At 36.7% G+C, this 22,862-nt stretch overlaps 1 protein-coding gene across 7 annotated transcripts in view; it reads right to left on the reverse strand.

The window, feature by feature from the left end:
• Cntn5 (contactin 5) overlaps positions 1–22,597 on the reverse strand; it is a 1,171,099-nt gene extending 1,148,502 nt beyond the window's left edge. For 2 of the 7 annotated variants that reach the window (XM_052752033.1, XM_052752052.1), the window contains exon 1: positions 21,811–22,126. The gene's annotated coding sequence lies outside the window, so the exon portion shown is untranslated. Of the gene's footprint in view, positions 1–21,687; positions 21,791–21,810; positions 22,127–22,433 lie in introns of those variants that run through there. The other 5 variants (XM_052752041.1, XM_052751998.1, XM_052752006.1 and 2 more) reach the window with 4 other exon arrangements.
• Between the last annotated feature and the right edge of the window lie 265 nt (positions 22,598–22,862).

A 22,862-nucleotide genomic window follows, 5' to 3' on the forward strand; every position in this document is an offset into this window, starting at 1 on the left:
AGATGGCAGAGTATGTGCAAGAACTTTTACCTAGTGAGTCAACTCTATTGCATTAATTTAGAGTTTCTGTAACTACAGTACATCATTTGCAATCAGATTGAAGGGTTAGAAACTATGATTTTTTTTATAGCTCTTTGGGTAGACTGGAAGAAATAAAGAATGAATGACAAAGTTGTTTTATCATCACTTAGTAGGGAACTACCCCCAGAATTCACAATATGTCACTCTTGTATATCACGTAGTCCTTTCTCCCTCCACACTCACCCATGACACTGGTAAAGCTGAGGCGTATTTCAAAGGTGGGAGACCTTTCACTATTCTATTCACAAAGTTCTGATTCATTGAACACCCTTACTTTAACATTTTGTTTAACCTCTTTTGCTCCACCAAGTTTATCTAAATATTTCCTCTTCCTCTCTGTATTGTGTATGCTTGACACATAATATAGTTTTTATTTATATTTTTATAGTTATATTTATACATTCAAATGCATAATCACATACACTCCAGATATTGAGATGCTTCTCAATATCACAGGTGATAATCTTCCATGTTTAGTGACCTCACTCTGTCTAAACTCAGACTCTAAACCTTTGTGTATTACGTCTTCTCCCCGATTGATTCTTTCTTCTACATCAGTTAAAATCCATTGCATGCTTTAAGGCCAGTCAGCAGCTAACTGTCGCCATTCTGCTCATCTACCACTCTTCACAACAAAGCATTCCTTTCCTATTCTTCTGAAGATTGTTCACTGCAGTCTGCCTGTGCACTGTATGTATTGAAAGCATAAGCACCTTGTATAATTATGAAGACACAGATAATTTAGTAAACAAAAGGTTAGCATATAGTAAACCCAAGTGAATAAAGATAACGAATAAAGACTAAATGAGTGGGTTTACTGATGCCTAATCATTGCTATAAAGTTTTCCATTTCCTCTCATTAAATGATACATGCACAATTCTCAGAGGAAATATTTTATTTCCTGTGCAATGATTTCCGCACAATACCCAGTACAAGGCTCTCAACACAGTGGGCAATCAATACCTGCTGTTGACTGTGGAAGTAAAATAAATTTGCAAAAATAAGCCAGGCTTGTTTCTTGTAATGGAACTCCCCTTAGTGATTTTTGGCTTCCTAAATGAAATCACCACAGGAAAGTTTATGAATGATGTGCCGAATGTTGCAAATGAATGCCATATTTTCAGATATAACACTAGTGCTGTACTAGTTATAGATAGTGAAAACCATGCAAATATCAAAAGGGAGAAATACCCGTGTGCCATTATTAATGACTTAGTTATTTGTTTCCGTACTTCTGAGATCAATGCTACTGATGCCATTGAGGAATTGAACACAATTGCACAGTTAGAAATGCCTTTCCTGAATTAGCATTGTTTTCAGGAGATCCTGTGTGCAATTAGTAAAACAAAGAGACGCAAAGAAAACGCATATCTTTTGAAACATCTCGTACGAGCCAAAGCAGTGCACTGTTAACCTGCTATATTCAAGATGCTCCAATTTCATCCTTTTATAGTAATTTTGGCAATATTAATCCATCATATTCTTTGGCGTAACCCTTATAAAATATTATTTATTACATATCCATGTGTATGTGACATCAGTGTACACATGAAGATATACATGCATATTTGAAGGAATTATACTGATGCATATGAACACATGTATATGCACATATATAATATTAACATGCTCATGCATAATAGTCATAGGCTGTAAGCATTGAATATTTAGAAAAGCAAACATGTTCACTACACAGACTGGAGATCATGTAAATAAAAGAGTATACCCATTCCTACTCTGATCATTTCAAGAAAGTGAAATGGAAATTCCCAAATACTGAGAAGCCAGAAAACTTATTATTTCTAAATATGAAATGTAGTTACAGTATTAACTACATGACCAATGATTCAAAATAAATTGGGCTATCGTTAAAGAGCCTATTTTTAACTGAATATATTTAATTTGGACATGTACACCATGAAAACTTCTTTCAATTAAAAATCGACATCCCCGGGCTGGAGAGATGGCTCAGAGGTTAAGAGCACCGACTGTTCTTCCAGAGGTCCTGAGTTCAATTCCCGGCAACCACATGGTGGCTCACAACCATCTGTAAAAAGATCTGGTGCCCTCTTCTGGCCTGTAGACATATATGCAGGCAGAACAATGTGTACATAATAAATAAAAATCGACATCCCAGGCCAGAGACCTGACTTAGCTGGTAAAGAAATTGGGACCCAACTTGCTGAGTTCAAGTCCCAGAACCCAAAAAGTAGATGGAAAGTTTTCTCCACACATGCTGTCCCTAACCTTTGCACATGTGCTTTGTCATAAACACACACATGCACATACAAAAAACACACATGCACATGCTCACACAAACACAAAACAAAGTGTAAATTTTATTAAATATGAACTTTTATTTAATTTAAAATTATTTGATTTCCATTTGAAATATTAACTGATACTGAAGTTATTTCATTTGTTCATATGTTAGTCATAAAAAGTGTGAAACCTTCTTCCAATGTAAATTTTAAAAGCTCACACTTCATATAGTAAACCCACTATAAATATATCTTCCACTTTTCCCTTTTCATTTCTTTAAATATGAAAGTTCACATATTACTTTGGTCTTTCGAATCATGTTATTTAAAAGGTTTATGTCTCTCATGTTCCCATTTCCTACTTTTTTCTTACAGATAAAGTGTCAGTCAGCACATTTCATCAGGGAGATGTTTGCTTGGAAGCAATTCTCAGTGCTGGAGAATTATAGAGGCAATCACATTCTCTGAAGATGGATCTACTGGCTGCACAGCCATGCATCTAGGTTTCCAATTTACAAGATTTAAATTAATGGCTGTTTTGTAGAAAACAAAAAAGTAGTTATCACAGAAAGTAATTCATTGTAAAAGCACTCACTACCTACTAGATTCACACAGTCATAGGACATTTGGGAATCAAATTAGAAATAGTACAATCAAGATTTAATTCTTTATAAAATGCTAAGCAGAGAAAATGAAAGTCATCTGAGTTATAAGAAACTTTGGCAAAATAAGTAGAGACTTTAAAATCCAGTCTTTCTCCATCAGTCTTACTCATCCATCCGGCAGTACTGGTTCTAGGTACCAGAGCCTTCACACTGACTTGAACACAGTCATCCTGTTGTTAGTAATATGCATCCTTTCTCCCCTTTCCCAATCTTTATCTGGGAAGATGAACGTAAAGTCATTTCATGAAGTTTTCATTCTGCGGTGGTACCTCAGTTGTGTTTGGTCCTGTAGTGGCTTACAGATGGAGGAGGCAGGGTGTCCATGCCTGCCAGCTAGCAAATGAGGTCGATTCAATTCAGCCACATTTCAATGCGTAATAGAAGATTTCTATTAAAATCTGATATTTGGAATTTGGCTCTCCTCTTTTATTTCTTTATTTAGGTTGGGTGGATTTGTGAATGCAGTTAAGTCAGTTGCCACCACTAAGTCATATGGTCACGTTCAGTCGACTTCACACATAAACTTCACTTTAAGAGAAATTCATATTATGAGAGATGTGAAGTAGAGAAAATATGAAATGCTCATATGGAATCTCCAGGATTCAGGCACTGATTTGCCTTCAACTTTAATGTTGTTAACCAACATGTTCCACTGATTTCCACTAACAATGCCCTCACTATTACCCATTTGCAATATTTTACAGGTGGGAGGCATTGGTTGGAATGGCAGCAGAAGCTGCAACAAACATTCAAAATTTCCAGTCATCTTGACAAAATTAGCAGGATTTTTTGTAAGGGTATCGTTTAATATTTTACCCACAACCTTTCAACAAACACATTTTAAGCAATGTATTAGCCACATCTAGTTTTCAGAACACAGAACGTCTTTGTTGGAGATATGGCTTAGAATGAAACTAAATCCTCATTTCATTTATTGTTGTATGCTTGAATGTGTTGCCTCACAGATGCAGAGTATTATAGAGGCCAGCTTTTAGAAACTGTTTCACCAAATTGAAGATGCAGGGCAGGTGTTACCTGATAGTTGAAAACCTGGGGTTCACACGGACATTATAATTTATAAGAAAACAATAACACACACATAGTACCCACTCTAAAGAGTCAATTTGCATCTATTTCTTATTTAGTAATCTAGTTAATGTTATTAGTGTGAAATTGTAAATTTTTTTCACTGAAAATCCTCAGTAAGACTTTTGAATATTCTCTTTAAAGATATGTTTTGTTTATACATGTATTTCTGTGTGTAGATGTGTATGCTTGAATGCCTGTGCTCACAGAGTCCAGAAGCAGACATCAGAACTGGAGCTGATTTATGGCCATTCCAGCGTTGGAGTGGTACGACTCTTAACTGCAGAGGTACCTCTTTCAGCCACTAAGAATTTTATTATGACATATGGAGTATTAGAAGTCGAGATCAAATAGGAACACATGAGTGAGTCTTTGTTGCGATCATTGTTTTTCTTTAGAGTTGGCAAACATGCCTGTTACTTTGTTTTCAATGTTTGGTACCATGCCACAGGATGTCAGCACAATTCATCTCCTCCCTTTGGTACCCTTCCTCTGCCTTATGTTATCTAGTGTTACAAAGTCTATTTAGGAAGACTTCCAAAGCCATCCCAGTAATTCAGTGTTTGGGATGACCTTCAATACTGTCTGTAAACCTGACACCACGGCTTGATTTATTATCTTATTAATACAAGTTTGTGCACTGACCATGAAGCCTTCTGGACAAAATCCTAATAAAAGGAAAGAAATTCCAAACTGATGTAAGTAACCCACCAGAAATTATATTAATCTTAGAGTTATATATGTCCATAGATCAACTCATTTTGTTTTATTTTCAATTCATATGAACTATTCTGCTATTTCTCATAAAAATTACCTCACTGCAGTTTGAAAATATGTTAAACATATTCAACAAAACTTGACACAATGTGAAAATATATCTTAAGTTTTCCACTTCCAGGAGGCCAAATAATTTTGCACAGCTTTTTAAAATGTGAATATTTGTAGGAATATATTTGCAACAGCTACATTACAGATAAAAAAGGAGTACCTGTGTATACACCTAAGCGCTGTTTAACAAGTCTCCATCCATCCATAGCTGCTGTCATTACGATGTTTTAAACCTAAGGTTTTAAGTCTCAGATACTTGAAGGCTAACAGTTTTTATGACTCAGAGCTGGATAAATTGAGTAGCATTTCCTGTATTAATTGTTGTAAATCGGTGTGGCTTTGTATTTCTGGTCTTTGGAGCTATGTAAAGAATGTAAAATTATTTATCTCTACTATGCCCAAATGCTGTATATATTTGTCATTGTAATTGAATGCTGTATTTCACAAGAATCATTGTGCAAGCATATGTGTGGTGTTCACTTTTTCTGCCAGATCAAATTATAAGATCAGTATCATGATTTACATTTCTCAATTTTAATAAACGTATGACAAACTTATTTTATTAATAGAAGATGCATGAGCAGAAGGCAGTGTTATAAAAGTCTATGAAATAGCTACTTCCAATAAATAAATATTAGCTGTTAGTTTTGACAGCATACCTTTCAGTTTTGTGTATACTAAAATAGTTCAATATGTATTTACATTCTTATTTTGGTTAATCATTTAAAAATCAATAATGACTACCATGTTTTGAATTACAAAATTTCTCTCTGTGTTCATATGTCTCACTTTCAGTAGAGAAATAAAAATGTTAGATGGGTGAATAGTGACATGTATTATTTAATACAAAATATTTACTGTGGACATTATGAATATATTTTAACACTAAATAACTTTCAATTCAACCATTTATGAAATTATTTTTGTGATAAAAGATGGACATAATCTATCATGTTTGAGATTATGTTAAAGTGATAAATTCTAGTTCTGTTTGACAGCATTTAGTGTCTGAGAATGGACAAGTTACAGTACTTTATTTCATTGGGAGTAAGGTTTGACTTTTGAGTATATATCCACCCTATGTAAAATTAATATGTTCTATTGAATAAGTAGCAAAAGATGTTATGAGCACATTAAGCTTTTCTTAGTTTGAGAACTTTGCTAGGGAGGTAAGAAAATTGGTCTGTTTTCCTCATCCAATAAGTAAGTTGGTAAGCAATTAATAAACACTGTTTTAGAATATATGTTTATTAAATAGATAATAAAATTACAGCACTGTGTCTTTCCCCAAGAAAGGGCCACACAAAAGTTTAACTTATAATGTACACTGTTTCTCTGAGATAATTTTGATATGATTAAATTTCACTTCGAACCTGACAAACTTGATATATATTTATAATATAAATTTTGTGTAGTTTTTCCTTGTGGCTAACACTGTGGGTCTTACTGAGGTTCCCTGGTCTTCGGATGCAGGTGTGAAGACAGGAGAAACATGGCTTTAGCTCCGCCATTGAGCTTGTTTACTGGCAGAATTTGTTTCCTATTGTAGCATCTTGGCCATTTTCTCCAACATCTTGTTCCTTGTAAGTGGCAACTTGATAAAATAGTGTGAAGTTTCCCAGATTCTCATCCCATCTCTGTCCTATTGAGAAAACACTTATGTGATAGTTTTTATCTGATTGTCACAGCCTTGTGAGACTGAAGCTAAGCAGAGCATAATTGGCTGCCACACAATAAGCTACCCCTCAATAACCCACCACCTAAAACAGTGGAGCAAAATTAAATGAATGTATAAAATCCATTTCAATTAAAAATTATGTTTCTTTGATACCTTGTGAAGCTGAATATTCTTTCATATCATGGCACTTGTACTCATGTACGTGTGTATGTATGCACATTTAAGGATTGTAAGTATGTACAATGTGGGCACATGGAGCTCAGAAGTCAATATTTGTGTCTTCCTCAACAGCAGTACACCTTATGTTTTGAGAGACAGTGTCTCACTGTCAGGGGAGCTTGCCAATTTGTCTAATCTGATTGGCCAGTGAGCTTCAGGGACACTCCTCTCTTCATCTCCCTAGGACTTTGATTGTACCTATGATGCTCTGGCTTACATGGGTACTGGACACTGAACTCAGCTTCTTGTGGTTTTGCAGCAAGCAACCTACAACTGAGATCTTTTCCTGCTTCCTACACATTGCTCTGAAACTTCTTTGTAGACATTTTGAGACTTGGAAAAGCATTCTTTTTACATGGGTACTATAGGTCACATTAGGAGATTTGTTTCTCAACCCAAAGACCAAAGAAGCAAAAGCAACAATCAATTTCTTTGGGGCTTCTGCATCCACCACTATCTGTAAATGGCAGTGAGAAGGCAATTTTAATATGTGACACTTGAAATGTATAACCACAGCTTATGATTTTGTGCCTGACATCTTCAAACTTTCTATTCTCCCTTGATCTCCAAGGAAAGCCATGGTCTTTGATTTTACTTTTGCTGTTAGTGTTTTCACTGAGGCAAAAAGAATGTGATGAAAAACAGAATTTAGTGTTTTAGCTGTTAGTGTTTTTTATTGAAGAAAAAGAATGTGATGAATGCCTGGCCTTCTAAGTTTCTATAGTGATAGAAAAATAAGAATGTAGAGCGCTGACTCTCTCCGGTTCGATGGTACTCCCTGTTGATAACACAGAGCTTTTATTCAGAGGGACAGGCTGAGAGCATATTTCCTTAAGGCAAAGAAGAGAAATGCAGAAGACTAAGAAAAGGCTTAAGAGCAGGCTCCCAGGCATGAAGACAATCAATGAACTGAAACAGGGGACTTCGGTACTCCTCCCAGGTTATTAGAACCAGTTTCCCTGACATACCTCTCTCTCCCTCTCCCCTCTCCCCTGTGCTTTTTTTCCTCTCTCCTTTTTCTTCTTAACTTCTTTATTGTTCATGGCTATTATCTTTTCATGAACTTGAGACATTGAGTTTCTGGATCATATTTTGTCAGAATAGAGGCAGGGAAGCACTTTTAAGAACACTGCACTCATACTTGATTTAAAAATCTTTTAAACCAAACTCCCTGAAAGTATGGATGTCTAAAATTAATTTGTAAAGAAACGGAACACATCTATTCAGTTTACTCCTGTGTTACTGGTAATTTTCCTAGATGATAGATTAAATATGATGTTTAGTAGCACTCAAAAATATAGAACATCATTTTTTATTAAAATTTAGATGGTCCCAAGTATTTAAAAAATGTGTTAGTACAGTTTTCAAGAATACATATTCCTTCAGTTTCACAAGTAGAAAAAGATAAATCACAGAATTTACTGATCTTATTGCTATTTTTAGGTCAAAGACAAGCCCCAACATAAAACACATACAACAATACTTGCTGAAAATTCATCCGGGTCATACCATAACAAGAGTAGTTGTTTCACATTTAGTGGTTCTTAATGTTCATGGATTTTGAGCATTATGTTATGCAGCATGTGTTGGGTAAAAAATTCAGTACAAACATTACACAAAATAGTTTGTAAAACTGACCAAAACTCTTGGTGGAAAAGCAATATTTTAATTTACACTTTATTTACTGAGACATTGGGAGTATCAAGTTGGGGAGAACAAATATTGTCAACCAATGTGAAAAATTGTAAAATATAAAGAAAGGCTTGGTGCTCATGTAGTTCGATCTAAAACACAAAATGTTTATGGCTCCAGGCAGCTTGAGTTTTATGTCAATTTGATACAAGTTGGAGTTATTTGAGAAGAGGGAACCTCAACTGAGAAAATGTCTGCATAAAAGAGGGCTGTAGGTAAGCCTGCAGGTCATTTTCAGAATTAGGGATTGATGTGGGAGGGCCCAGCCCTTTGTGGGTGGTGCCATACCTGGGCTGGTGGTCCTGGGTTCTTTAAGAAAGTAGGCTGAGCCGGGTGGTGGTGGCACACACTTTTAATCCCAGCACAAGGGAGGCAGAGTCAGGTGAGTTCGAGGCCAGCCTGGTCTACAGAGGGAGATCCAGGACACGCACCAAAACTACACAGAGAAACCCTGTCTCACCAAACACCCCCCCCCCAAAAAAAAAAACAAGAGAAAGAGAAAAGAAAGTAGATTGAGTAAACCAAGATGATCAACCAGTAAACAGCACCCCTCCATGGCTCCCGGCTGCTGGTTCCTGCCCTGTGTGAGTTCCTGTCTTGGCTTTCCTCAGTTACCTGAAAGAGTAATTGAAATATCCCCTTTCTTCATCGAGTTGCTTTTGGTCATGGTGTTCCATCGCAGCCATGGTAAGCATAACTAAGAGAGGGGTTCCTAAAAGATTCATGTGTGACTCTTAAATAGCACCCCACACATAGCCGAATGCTGTCCTAAGCACAAGGAATCACTAAAGTTTGACAAGCAGAAAAACACAAACAGAAGTCTATTTGTTTAGCCTGAGATGATGAAAGCGGAGGAAAAGGCGGACCAGAGGAAGATTTTCCAGTGAAGGAAATTCTGCGCTGCTGAAATGAGAGCCCACTGGAGGCTTGACTGAGCACAGGGGAAGGTGTAACCATCTTCTACCTGCCCAGGCGGAACACTCTCCTGTTGGCCGTAACTCTACTAAATCTTTAGTTCACTCTGATGAGAGAGAGGAAGCGGGTGCTATTTATGCATATATATTGGGTTTATCACAGACACACATTTTGTTTCTTAGTAAATTTGGTGGTGACTCAAACCATTTCAATTGACTCCTTGTTTCTATTGTCAAGTAAAATGAGTGGGGAAAAGATCTAACGTTCACGGAGTTAAACTGGAGAATGGACACAGACATTAGCTTCAAACATAGAGAAAGATGTTCACATTATTAACATTCAATAGAACAATACATGGCACTTTTTGTGTACTCTTTTGGCAAAGGGGGAAGCTGGATAACACTGTGTTGTGCACAGTGGGAATATACATACTCCAATACACTGACAAATGAAATCTTATTGGTTTTATCTGTGTGGAGGGAAATTTGGCAGTGAAATCAAATTTTTAAATGCACATTGGCACTGACCTAGGAGCTCTATTCCAAGATCTAATTAAACATACCTAAAAACGCACATATGGGTTTTCACTTCACATATATTTGACTTCATATGTGGAATGAATTTATCAATAATTTCCAGGAAGGGTTTGTAAGGCATTATATACTTACCATGGAATAGTCTATTTGTGCACATTTATAGTTCAACTATTATGCCGATACCCAAATAGGGTGAAAATGTAATATTTGGAAGAATGTATGTATAAAAGTGTGATGGGATGGCCAATGTCAGAAAGGTGGGATTGGGCAATATGTTAAGGGTGAGACTTGGCTTTCATTATATCCTTTGTTCTTGATGGTGATGCAAAAGGGTTTATTCATTAAACATGCTCCCTCTATGGTCCTCATGAAATCTGCTGAACTTACTCGACTCTCATGACTGTAACCGCTCTGTCCTCTGATTTCCATTTTCCCATGCTCTATTTTTTAAAAATAATTTATTTTATTATTATTTTTGTGTTATGTTTGTGAACTCAAGTGAAATTCGAATAACTGTAGCATCAGCCCTTCCTTCCACCTTTACGTGGGCTCAAGGACTGAACTTAGGTCCTGAGGTCAGCACAGCAAGCACCTTGCCAGCTGAGCAATCTCAGAAGACCTTATCCCAGTCCTACCCAGTATTTACTCTATCGGTTAATGAGTACTTGTTCATTCTGCTTTGTTCCTATGATTCTGAGTTTTTAAAAAGCATCTCACTTATAATTTAGGTGGCAAGATTTCTGTATCTGGTTTATTTTATTATCATATCAACCTTTATCTTCATCCATAATGTTAAAAACTCCATCTCCCTCTTCAAGCTGAAAACCATGTATAGAACTTATGCAATTTAATAGCACAATAATTACAAATTACATAGATCACAAAGTAGTCACAGGCCCTGAATTGACTCCCCACCCCAAAAATGACATAATAAGGGATATCAGACATATAAAAACATAATTAATAGCAGTTATAATCTGGAAAATGAATCAAAATCATGAAGTTTTGGTACTGGACATGTACTAAGATGTCAAATATGTACTTAATAAGCAATGCAAGGCTTTGGCAAAGGTAAGAAAAAAGTAAAGCCTCAATACACTATCATAGGAAATGTCAGTTCATGACAACAGAGGGCAATTATGACACTGAAACAAGATTATTACACGACCCAAGTGGTCCATCTCTAGGTAGTTATCTCCCCAAATGAAACCTCTGTCATGTAAAGCTGTCTGTATTATCCTATGTCCCCCAGTATTAATCATAGTTAATAAGATACAGGACCATGAAGCATCAGTTGACAGATACTTGAGTAAACAAAGACATATAACACACTGTACTTCATTAGCTTTTATGCCACTCCTTGCCATTTTCTTAAAATTAAGGTAAAAGGAGCTGGAGAAAATACTGCTTATTCATTCAAGTATCTTCATCTATGGGAGACACATTGTCATGTGATATTCAAACTTCCAACATTTGCAATGTGGCCAATCACTCATGACTAACAGGAAATAGCCGGGGGTTCTCCTGAAGCCATTCCTCTACAGCATTGAAACCATCAGAAGTGAAACAGTAGAAGAAAAGTTTGTTATGGTTTGTTTTATTTCTGGAAAGCAAATCTATGAAGTGTTGCCTTTCACGGAACCATCGTTAAAATGATATATGTTTTATTTTTACTTTGAGAAAAGAAACTCAGAAGAGGCATGGATTTCTAGGGATTTTCATTTCTCCATGTACAAAACTGAATTCTCCTGGAGTGTTTCAGATAGAATGATAAAACTGTAGCTAATAAAGTCATTTCTTCAGATGAAAAAGGAATTTGCCTTTTCAATCATTAGTCAGCAGCAAGAAATTAACATTTCAAGATGATAATTAATTATAGAAATGCACCAAGATTTTTCTTAATTTTTAATAATATCTGTTGTGTCTCATTATGTGGAAGTAGTCAGTCATGTAGAGTCCCTGCACTAGAAATAATTGAAAAAAAAAGTAGAACAGGCCACACCCTTCCTCTACCTAAATACTGTCTCAGAAATGGTATACTTATGTTGAACATATGATTTTTGAATGCTTGACCCAGAAAAAAATGACACATTTGTATCTTTAAAATTTTATCTCACAAGGCAAATCCATTTAGAAACACAACTTAGTTTTGTCTGAAATATCAGCTAAGAGGAAATTTTTAATAGCTCACAGTAGAAATATACATTTAATTCTTACTTAAAACAATACAATTGCCTTCTTTAACTCTCTTTACTTTCTGGATTTCTTGCTTTCTTTACTTTCATTTTTGTTTCCTTTCTTTCCAACATTCACATGCCCTATTTCCCTTTTCACAGTCCTTTGGAAGAGACTATTCTTATTTGTTTCTACTATACCTTTCTGTTTTATATTCTATAATAGATTAGTTAGTAAATATTTGATGAAAAGGCTGATTGGTTGTGTAGATATGATATGCCACTTAATGTGGCATGGGATTTACCAGATAAATAATAAAATATATTTGCTTTAAAACTCTTATTGCCAAAATCATCAAGACAAAGCCAACACCAAACAAACCCGGAATAGCAATGTATTTCATTATCACTTGTAGAAAAACATTTTTGTAAAATGTGTTTGTACTCAAATTAAGATTCTACACTTGCTCTAAAATTCAGAAACTGTTTCATCATATAAAAGATCAGTTTAAGTTTGTGTTAGTCAGTTTGCTTTGCACTCCCCTGTATGTGCTTACACATGCAGACATGCAGTAACAGCTGATGAAGCAGAGACCATGGATTTGGAGGAAGTTGGAGGTGATATGTGGGGAGTTTGGAGGGCAAAAAGAAAGGGAGAAATGTTTTAATTATACTATAACTTCAAAAATAAAAAAATAATCAAAAGACACTTTTACAAGATTACTTTTAAAGTGGTAAAACCCCTAATAAAATGAAAGAAGGAAATAATTGAATACATGAATGTATTCTGCTTCATTTTGCTATCACACAAGATTCACAACCATCTGCCTTTACTTCAAAATTAGAATCAGTGATGGAACTAGTCCTGTAAATGAACACACAGACTTCATTTTTTCACAGTGAAAACAACAACCAAACAAAAAACATCCAAAAAGAGATGGTCACATTCCATATGTGTCCATAAAATTACACAATGAAAAACAAAGACGTGAAGTTATTACTGGCACTTGTAGATGATACACAGGGACCTGGTAAAGGCGTTCCATCTTTGGAAAACTAAAATGCTAATATCCACGAATATTTTGGTAGAATTAAAATCATTGTTCTACCTTTTAAAATCCTAAGCCAAAACTTTGAACTTGTATGTATCTTTGCCTCAAGATAAAAAAAATAAATCATTTCTGAATCTCCACAGCCCTCCTAATGCATTTTTTTTTCTAAGTTTGATTGAAAGTTGGGTCACTTCTGAAGAGTTTTCTTTAGTCTCATTTCCTTCTTACTGTGGAAAGCAGATTAGGATAATCCTGCTTCCAGAAAAGAGAGGAAGTTTTTGTGTCACTAAGAGAACCACAGTGGGAAGCAGTTGTACCAACTTCAAACAGGAACCTAACAAAGCCGGAGGCTCTCTGTGAGCACACCCAAAGCCCAGCTGTGGACTTTTCTTGTATATGTCGGAGTGAGTTCATGCTACCGTTACACTCAGTTTTGTCTTTCAATTCTCTCCCTCCCCAAGACCTCCAAATCCAGAAAGACACCAATGACATTGGATCAAAACCTGTATTCTTCAAATTCACTGACTTTCATTTTCTGAGGGATTCATCAACAGAGAGAAGGAAAGGAAGGAAGTGTACTGTCCAATTTATACAAAGGACAAGAACTTTTTATAAAATACCAAATCTTGTTGAGAAAGATGTTATCCACTTAAGTTAGAACAAAATCCTGCTCCTCTGGTTGCCTTTTTAAAGCTCCCTATCCCTTCATTGAAAGGAGCCCTAGGTTTCCCCATTGTGACCTCTTTGGATTTTTCCCCAATTGAAAGCAAATCTTTCTCTATAATTACAAGATGTTCAAGTGTTAATGCTTCTGTTTGTCCGAGAAGACAGTTCAAACCACCTCACAATAGACATTTTTATTTCGACAAGATCCACAGTATAGACAATAGTTTCAGAGTTACCTCAGCTAGTGTAGTTTCTTTTCCCTCCCCCCTCCCCCATCTTCCCTTCCCCATCCTCTGCCTCGACTGCATCCCTCCTCCTTCTCCCTTCTCTCCCTTCTCTATTGCTTTTATTTCTGAGACAGCTTGTCAAGAATCCCAGACTACCACAGAACATTTTATATCACCAAGAATCAACCTGAGTTCCACACCCTAGTGCCTGCACCCCTCAAGTTATGGGATGACAGGAATGCACCACCATACTGTGTATATTTGGTATTAGCACAGAACGCACAGCCTCATGTGTGTAGGCAACCACTCTGCCAACTGAGCTATATTTCAGTCCTACTCATACACACTCATGATTCTGTTATTAAGCTGCTGTGTTTCTGAATGTGTCCCTTCTCTGTTTAAGACCCAAATCAAAGCCCATCTTTCAGTCTCCAAAGACAAACAGTGCCACACATAGTACTAAGTCTGCAAGAAATTCCTGTCCAGATAAATTCTCTGACTAAATGATCATAGCATCAGTAATCAATTGACACACATTTTAAAGATTTTAGCCTTCCCTTCCACAGTAATTATACTATCACAGCCCAAGAAAAACAGAACATTTTCATAGTTGCAGAGCTTAAGACTTTATGATGGAATGAGAATTATACTAGTTATAAAATTTCACTGTAGATATACTATGATATGCTATAGATATACTTACTATGCTAGTAATTCTAAAGTTCTTATTTTTCTCATTTAAAATTAAGTTCTTTTATATGTTATCAGAATCAAATGGTCACTATTATTATCATGTGACAATAAAGATAATAATGTTTCCGTGACTTACTTGAAATTACACTATACTCATGCACTATAATCTAGACAAAACTCTAAAATTTAAATTCCAAATCTTCTATGCCTTTCCATTCACATATGTTGGTTAAGTGGATCTTAGAATAACTTAGTAATAAAATGTCTTAGACTCTGGGAAGTAAACAGAGCAAACACAGAACCAGGGCCCATGTGAAGTAGATCAACTGGGAGGATTCTGTGGAGAAAAAAAACACAGCAGCATCCGAAGGGCAATGCAGAAAATTCTCATGACTATGCACAATTGTTGTGTGGACTCAACTCCAGTCTGTCCTTCATCCACCTGTTGTCCTCCACTTTTTACTTAGAATGGCGCCTAACACCACACCCCATGAAAATAATTACTTCAGAAGCTACTTAAGGGCTTTTCGTAACTCTTACTCAGTGCATTGCACAGTGACAACACCCCTTAAAATGTGAGGAGCAGATGGGTACAGCCATATACTTTTAGCAAAATCTATATTGCAAACTTTCATATTATCAAACTTCAATGATTGGACTTAAATCTCAAGTGGACACCCTTTTACTAAGATGCCTAAATGAATTAAAACACATTTTAGGAAAATAAGTCTACAAATAAATTAATAATTCAATGAATGCCATGGACTGCTCAGTCATTGAATCTGGAGGGTGTTTTGTACTTTGTACAGGAACACTTATAAATTTTAAATACCTGCTTAGAGGTAAAAAAAAAAAAAAAAAACCAGGCTTAGAGCAGAAAAACCGTTTCAACAACACCCCTTTACCTCGTCACACTTAGGTTGTGAACCTCTAGATATTTAGTACTTAAAGAACTAAATTTAGTACTTAAAGGAAAGAAGTCTTTGAAATTGAAATCAATTCTTATTCACATCTACATACACAAATTTGTCACAGTTTGAATATTAAAGATTCAGTACAAGCTATCATTAAAATAACATTATATGAGAAAGCCTAGCAATTATTAAAGCTGACACCTTCTTTGAACTGAAGATTTTTAGCATACATATTCATCCTAAAATAATTTCTGTTATTCAGCTGACCATAGAAGAACTTTGTTTCAGATAATGACTAAATATATTACAGATTAATTTTTTCACATTGTAATAGTAAAATTCAAAATTTATATGCAAGTTGACAGTTGGATTTTACAACTCATAAAAAATAGTATTTTCAGAGGTATGTTTTCTGATTTTCTGTCAAATGGTCCAATAATGCTATTATTTCAAAGAGTTCACAGTTTAAAATTTAACTAAACATTGAAAATACACTGAAATTTTTTTACTCTCATTTCCCATTAATTTTTGTGTCATTAAGTTACATGTTGAGCATTTATTATTCTAAATCCTTCTCAATTTTCTTAGATAAAATTTCAAGAATTCCTTTTAGGTGAGCTCACTGTTGAATGCCTCCTAAATTCACTGACAAAATCGTCCACACAGTTGGTCAAGTTTCCAGTCCTTCTTAGTCATTGGTCCCAGCATTCCCTCAGAATTAAGTTTAAATATACTTACATACTAACTCTGAAAATCTTAAAGGCCAGTATTTTTTCAGGTAATCAATGAAAACAAGGGGATTTCATGTACTATATGCTAATCTAATGTGATGCTACAACCAGCTTTGAAATTTCAAAGGAGACGTAGAACTGGGTCCTAATTACATCTTTTTATCCCTGTAAAGTTAACACTTCACTTTTTTGTGTGTCACCATTAACTAATTTTTATGATGGACACAGGAAAATAGGAGCTATGCGTGGATCCTTCCAAGACTTAATGACATTATTCTGTCATATTTTTCTCTTCTCTCACAGTTTGCTTTTACCAGTAGCTCAAAATATTTGTCAGTGCTAAGGAAAGATCCGATTTAACATCAACTAATCTAGTATAACCACCATCCGACCTCTGTCATTACAGCAGCACCAGTGATGTAAGCCTAAGAATAGTTTAAAAGAGACTGTCTTGGCATGAAGCCTCCAGATCCCTTATAAGGCTATAACCCAGAGTAATTCTTGCTGAAAACATTAATATAAAATAAAATGATCACTAACAAATTATTTCATATTTTGTAGGATCATAGGAGATATAGTAAAGCTAATTTGGTAAAAAATTTGAAGAGTTATATTCCAAAATAGTTAAATAATTCAAAAGGCAAACCTGTCTGATTTAAACACGGAATGTTTTATACGTTTTCAGAGATAGCTCAGGACACTTAAATCAGTTCAGTGGCCCAATGAACCATGTAACATTTCATGAAGATGAAATGTTACCTAAACAAAAATGATTTCCCAGCAATATAAGGATTAGTTTTAAAATTGCTGTCACCACCCAATATGCCTCCTCATTAATATTAATTTTAACTACCAAGAAGTTTGTGCATAATTCAGTAATGTCGAAGTCTGAGGTACAATAGCACCTCAGCAAATACTGCATCATTGAAATGGAATTCTTGTAGAAAACCCCATGGGAGATCCTGGTAGAGTTCAAACCGGTCCCCGACACTCTCCTACTGTTATGTTTATATTTGGTTTAAAGAAGAATGTCTTTTAACAAGGAAACTTGTTAATGTGACATTCAATATATGCAAAGCTGCAGATGAAATTTGATAAATTGGAAAGTAAATTTCTCATGAAATTGCCCATTTATCACTTAGTTCCTATCAACATCAGTGACAACATGTACAAAATGGGTGTGATTAGGGACATTTGGCAAGATGAGGAGGTATTTCTAGATCTTGTCAAGAAAACATATCTGCTGTTTTAACTCCTACTGAATATTTCTACTAATATTATGAATATCACAGTAGTAATGTTTTGTTCCACCTTGACCACCAACGTAATTAGCAGGATTTCTCTTCTTAAACCTTCTGTGCTGAAGTTACTATGGGATGGGAGTGGAAGAAAACATCTACAGAGATAATAAGACCAGAGGATTCTTACTCTCCTGTCATGTTTGTATATCTAATAAGACTTTTATATCTAACGGTAAAGAAACCTTTTGATGGTTCAGATAATTTATCCCTTTCATCGTCATCCTGGCCCCAAGTCAAGCTACCTATAACTCAGATAAACTTCACAGTTCTCATCATGATGGAGACAGAAGCAGGCTCACACTTTCTAACATGCACAGGGATTACTAATCTGTGTTAGTATAAACACACACACTCACATGAACTGGCCGCTGCACTTCTAAAAAGACCTAAACTCTGTAGTTTGAACATCCTGAGTTGTGGACTCCTTGGAACTACAGCTGGCAGCCATGGACCATAGGATGTTGTCAATTTATTAACAGAAGTCTATTGACAAATTTGAAAAATGGTAACCCAGACTGCTGGGTCCTTCCTTTAGGTCATTATGAATTGAAGGAATTACTGATTTTAAAATCATGGGGAAAATTGGCTTCATAACTATGTACTCAATGTTACCCAGTGAACCTCTATTTGGAACTGTTTAAAACATGGCAGTGATGGAAGCTCTCAGATTAAGAAACATACTAAAGAAGACAAAGGCTTCAAATGATAAAGGTGGTGACGGATGACACACCCACACCACTGTCTCCTAGACTTTAAAGAGTGTCACTGCCTGCAGTGGAGGAGAGAGGAGCTCCTGTTCTTTGGCCAGATGCTCGGCTTTCTGAACAGTGCAGAAGGGGCTTCGCCGGCAGACAGAGGCTACATAATGCTTCAGAGTACATGCTCAAAAATTTTGCATTTTAAGTTATGGGATCAATAGTGGCAAACGTCACCTACATTTAAGTTAGGCAAAAATAAATTAGTGTGTAAAACAATGTAAATTTTATAAATAGTTTTGGAAAAGCAAGTTCAATGACTTTAACTCAGGAAACATAATTTTGATTAATTAATTGTAATCCGCAGTGTTTTAAAGGGTGAGTCTATGTCAACTAAAGCCATTTAAAATTATCCTAATAGCCATTGCACTGAAACAGTATAATTTATTTTATTGACTTTTAATAGAAGTCATTTATTAAAAAATTAAGTTTCAGACTAATTGAAAAAATAATAAATCCTATTTATCATAACCTACTAATCACATACATAGGCATATTCAATACTCTGAAACAGCAGGGAGATTAGAAAAGTTCATAATCCAAATTTAACTGTTAAAGAGTTTTATTAACTTCATTACGTTTTAGAGTGAAACAGCCTCTAGTGTGGAGTTATCAATCACAAGGGTTCAGGAAACAGACCTGCAGGGATGTGACAGCTCTTAGTTTCCAACCAGCTTCCCTTCTGCTCTAGAGTGCTGAAAAGTTCATGGAACATCTTAGCATATCCTTAACACTCGTCTGGAAAATATCATCTTAGAACACAGAACTGGCTTACTGCACACAGGCATATACATAAGCCTTTGATGCCAGAATTAGAGAGTCTAAACACATAAATGCATATGTCTTTTCGGGAAAGTCAACTGTCAATCTTCAAGTAACAGTATCAAAATATATTTCACAGGTGATTAAAAATAATATGTAGCCAAGTATGTGTGATGTGTGGATGAAATAAATTGCAATCATTCAAATATCTCAGCTTTGTTAAAATTTTAGAACAGAATTTTTGATGACATGGCTTTATGTCTCTTATAAAATGTGTTCAGCATTCCTGACTTCTATATATCAAAGTCATCTTCACAATATCATATGTAAACAACTTGTTGCAATTTCATTGTAATCTTTACAAAGATGTATCTTTTGTTGTATCTACAAGTAAAGAAAAGTCCAGGATACCTTTGCCAGCACAGCACCCACTTGATGTCTGATTCTGGCAAGCACTCTGCCCTTCACTGACACCCTCTGGTCCTGATTGCTAAGTCAGCGTGGCCAGCAAAGCACACTCTCACCTGCTGCCTTTAAGGGAGTGCAGGCTTCACAAATGGTCAAATAAAAAGATACTTAAAGACATGGATATCTGCAAATGAACTACAGCTTTCAGGCTTTGATTCAAGTATGAGTTTAAATATATTTTCTTTCACAACTGATTTATAACGTTTAATAAATAAACAGGTTCTATTCGTAAAACTTAAAAATTAAGTTTTCCTCCCTTACTGGGTAGTAATAACTACTAGGTTTCAGGCCCCCTAATGGTCAAAGTCATTTTACAAATCTTGAGAAATGTTCAAGCGTATCAGTCATCCATTTAAAAATTCCACAACTCTTTCCAGATACCTTCCCCAAAGCTTCCTACGGGCATTGAAACTCCCGACTCACAGCCACAGTCTAGCATTCCATTTATCATCCTAATAATTTTCACTTTTTTTAACTTTTACATATTCTTTCTTTTTAGTTGCATATGTAATCAGAGAGAAGTCTAAAAACTGTTTTTTTTCCTCTGTTAGTTTTCAGAAGTTTTAGGTAATGTTAATGACCCTTACCTCCAAACCTTAACCTTTATATTAAACACTCTGCTGGTGATGCAACATCTCTCAATATCATCTGGCATTCCAGCTGAGATAGTTCAAAAAGTCTTCTTTCTATTTACATATATTGTTTTAAATTTTTACTCTGAAATGTGTTATATCTACAATTAATTAGATTCAATGAACTTTTTTTAACACTATATATTCATAATTTCAATCGCTTTTTAAAATCTATTCTGATATAATCATTTAGTATGTGCTTATCATCTGATCAGTGTAAGCATGCCTGCCAGGCTTAAGACTTGGGGCTTGTGCCTCTGAAGATCTTAAAATACTTTCAGCATTAAATGAGAAATTATGGGAAGAACCATAGGTGAGCTGCTTGTCACTGGCCACTGACACTTTGTAAGCATTTCTTCATGTCTTAGCCCCAGTTTAGTCTAGGTATTAGTCAGGATGCAGTCCTTGTAGCCGCTGTGACATTTAGAGGTAATTCAGGAGGTGTGCTGCAGCCCAATAGCAACCGATTACATTTACAACAGTTTGTTAGCTTAACTCATGTTTCACTTTTATGATACTGCTATGTTAAGGTTTGGTACTACTTTCATTCTTCTCTCTCATGGCTAAGACTCAGAATCAGAGCAGAGAGCTGAGTTACCTAGTGACTTCTTTTCAAAAAAAAAGCATATGAACTGAAAATGGGGAAAGCCTTACACACAGAACATTATGAAAGTTCTCTTCCAAGCCTGCTCTAAGATTATCACACTAAATTTTCTTACTCGTGCTAAGTTTACATAAAATTATTCTGAAATATTAGTGGATTCATATTCTTTTTTGGAACAAAAAAAATTTAATCCACCTAAAATTTTTAGGTTGTCATAGCAATCCTCAGCTCACTGAAAATCACAGTCATAGATATTCAAACTAATATTCTCTCCCTGCTTTCCTATAAAAATAAGAATTCGAGAGCACGTATTCAGCAAACACATCTATGCACAGCATGCAGGGGAAAATAACTCCGCATAATTCAAGGCACTGCTTTTTTGAGTTCCCCAAACTTTACAGAACTCTCCTTGCATCTTTACTGAATTTTAACAAGTTATAGCACCGCTATATTTAGTCTCTATTCTTAGATGGTTCCGTCTATGAGATGCTCAGCCATGACCTGAGAACCTCATTCTATTTCCTTTTCTTCCTTAAACATTGTATTGCTTTAGTGAAAATCATTCTTACCCATCCCGGCATGTGCCATCCCTAAATTTACTTGCTCCTATTTTTCCTCTTGTTTCGGGCGGCCTTATGAGATACACAAATAGATTCTATACTTGCTTCAACTTTTCAATATAAAATCCCAGCAGAGAAAAATACTGTTTTCCCATCTTTAAACAAGCATCATTGGACAGTTTTTACCTCTGGCAACAGCAAGGAAGGATGGCTTTGCAGAAGCGACTGTGTCAAAAACCCTAAGTGGCTGGGAGCCGAAGTGCACCATCACAGGGAGCAGTCACCAGCGAAGGAATGCCAGCCACTTACCAATGAGATCCCAGCTGCCTCTGTCCATTTCGGGTCCTCTCAATCCCGGTCTCCCATCCTCCTGCCCTGGGCGCAGCTCAGGTGGAGCAGTTCCTTGGATGCTTCTCAGCCTGTGGCAGAAGAGAAATCGCAGAGTTCTGAGTCCTTCACTGGGAATTCTCCTCAGGCTTGCCCTGCCTCTCCCAGCAGAGGGGACCCAGGTGAGGCATCCTCCTGGCCGCCGGCTTTAATGGCACTTGGCTGCCGGCAGTTGCACGGGGCGGAGGAGTTGGGAGATGCAGGCAGGTGCAGGTGGGCGCCTCCTCCCGCTGCTGCTCCGGGCTCGCGCGAATGCTCCAATGCGTCCACGCGCCCCGCGCCGCGCGCCCTGACTGGCTGGGTCCCTCCAGGAGCGGCCCGCGCCCCTCCCGCTCCGCGCTGTCACCGTCGCCAGGCGCCTCGCTGCCTCGCGCTGCAAAGGCTCATTTAGCATGTCCCCGCCTGTAAAAGACTGTGTGCCTCAAGCAGGGCTTTGGATTTCTTTCTTTTTCACATGGTACTCCACTTGCATCACTGGCCAACCAGTACCGTCCCCCGCCCCCTCACACCTTCTCTCCAAAGTCGGGAAGGCTGTTTACCCCTACCTGGCTGCCTCTGGAAGCTTCACGTTCACCAGTGACAGCGAACGTGCTGCCTGTAGGATGCCCTGGAGCTGTCAGACTCTGGGTCCTTTTCTCCCTTGTCCTGCCGCTGTCCCTGCTGATAGCCAGGCTGTGCTGATAGCTCAGACAGCAGCAGCGAAGGCTCAGACCCAGGCGCACACTTGTGCGGGCTCCAGAGGGGAGCTGGCACTTGAGAGAGTGTGGTTAGGTTCTAACTGGGAGGCAATTCTCTTTTGTGTATGTATGTGAATTCGATCTAACCACGATGGGCTTGGGGCTATATTACTACTTGTCCTTGATGATGGGGTGGTGGTGGTGGTGGTTTAAAGTCAGTTCTGGAACAGTCAAAGAAATAGCAGATTTAGCTTCTTGTTTGTTTATTTGTTTTGTTTCCTGAAATTTTCTATCACA

Source organism: Peromyscus californicus, unplaced genomic scaffold (genome assembly GCF_007827085.1).
Source record: "Peromyscus californicus insignis strain IS unplaced genomic scaffold, ASM782708v3 Scaffold_11__1_contigs__length_118956290, whole genome shotgun sequence".
Classification (NCBI taxonomy): domain Eukaryota; kingdom Metazoa; phylum Chordata; class Mammalia; order Rodentia; family Cricetidae; genus Peromyscus; species Peromyscus californicus.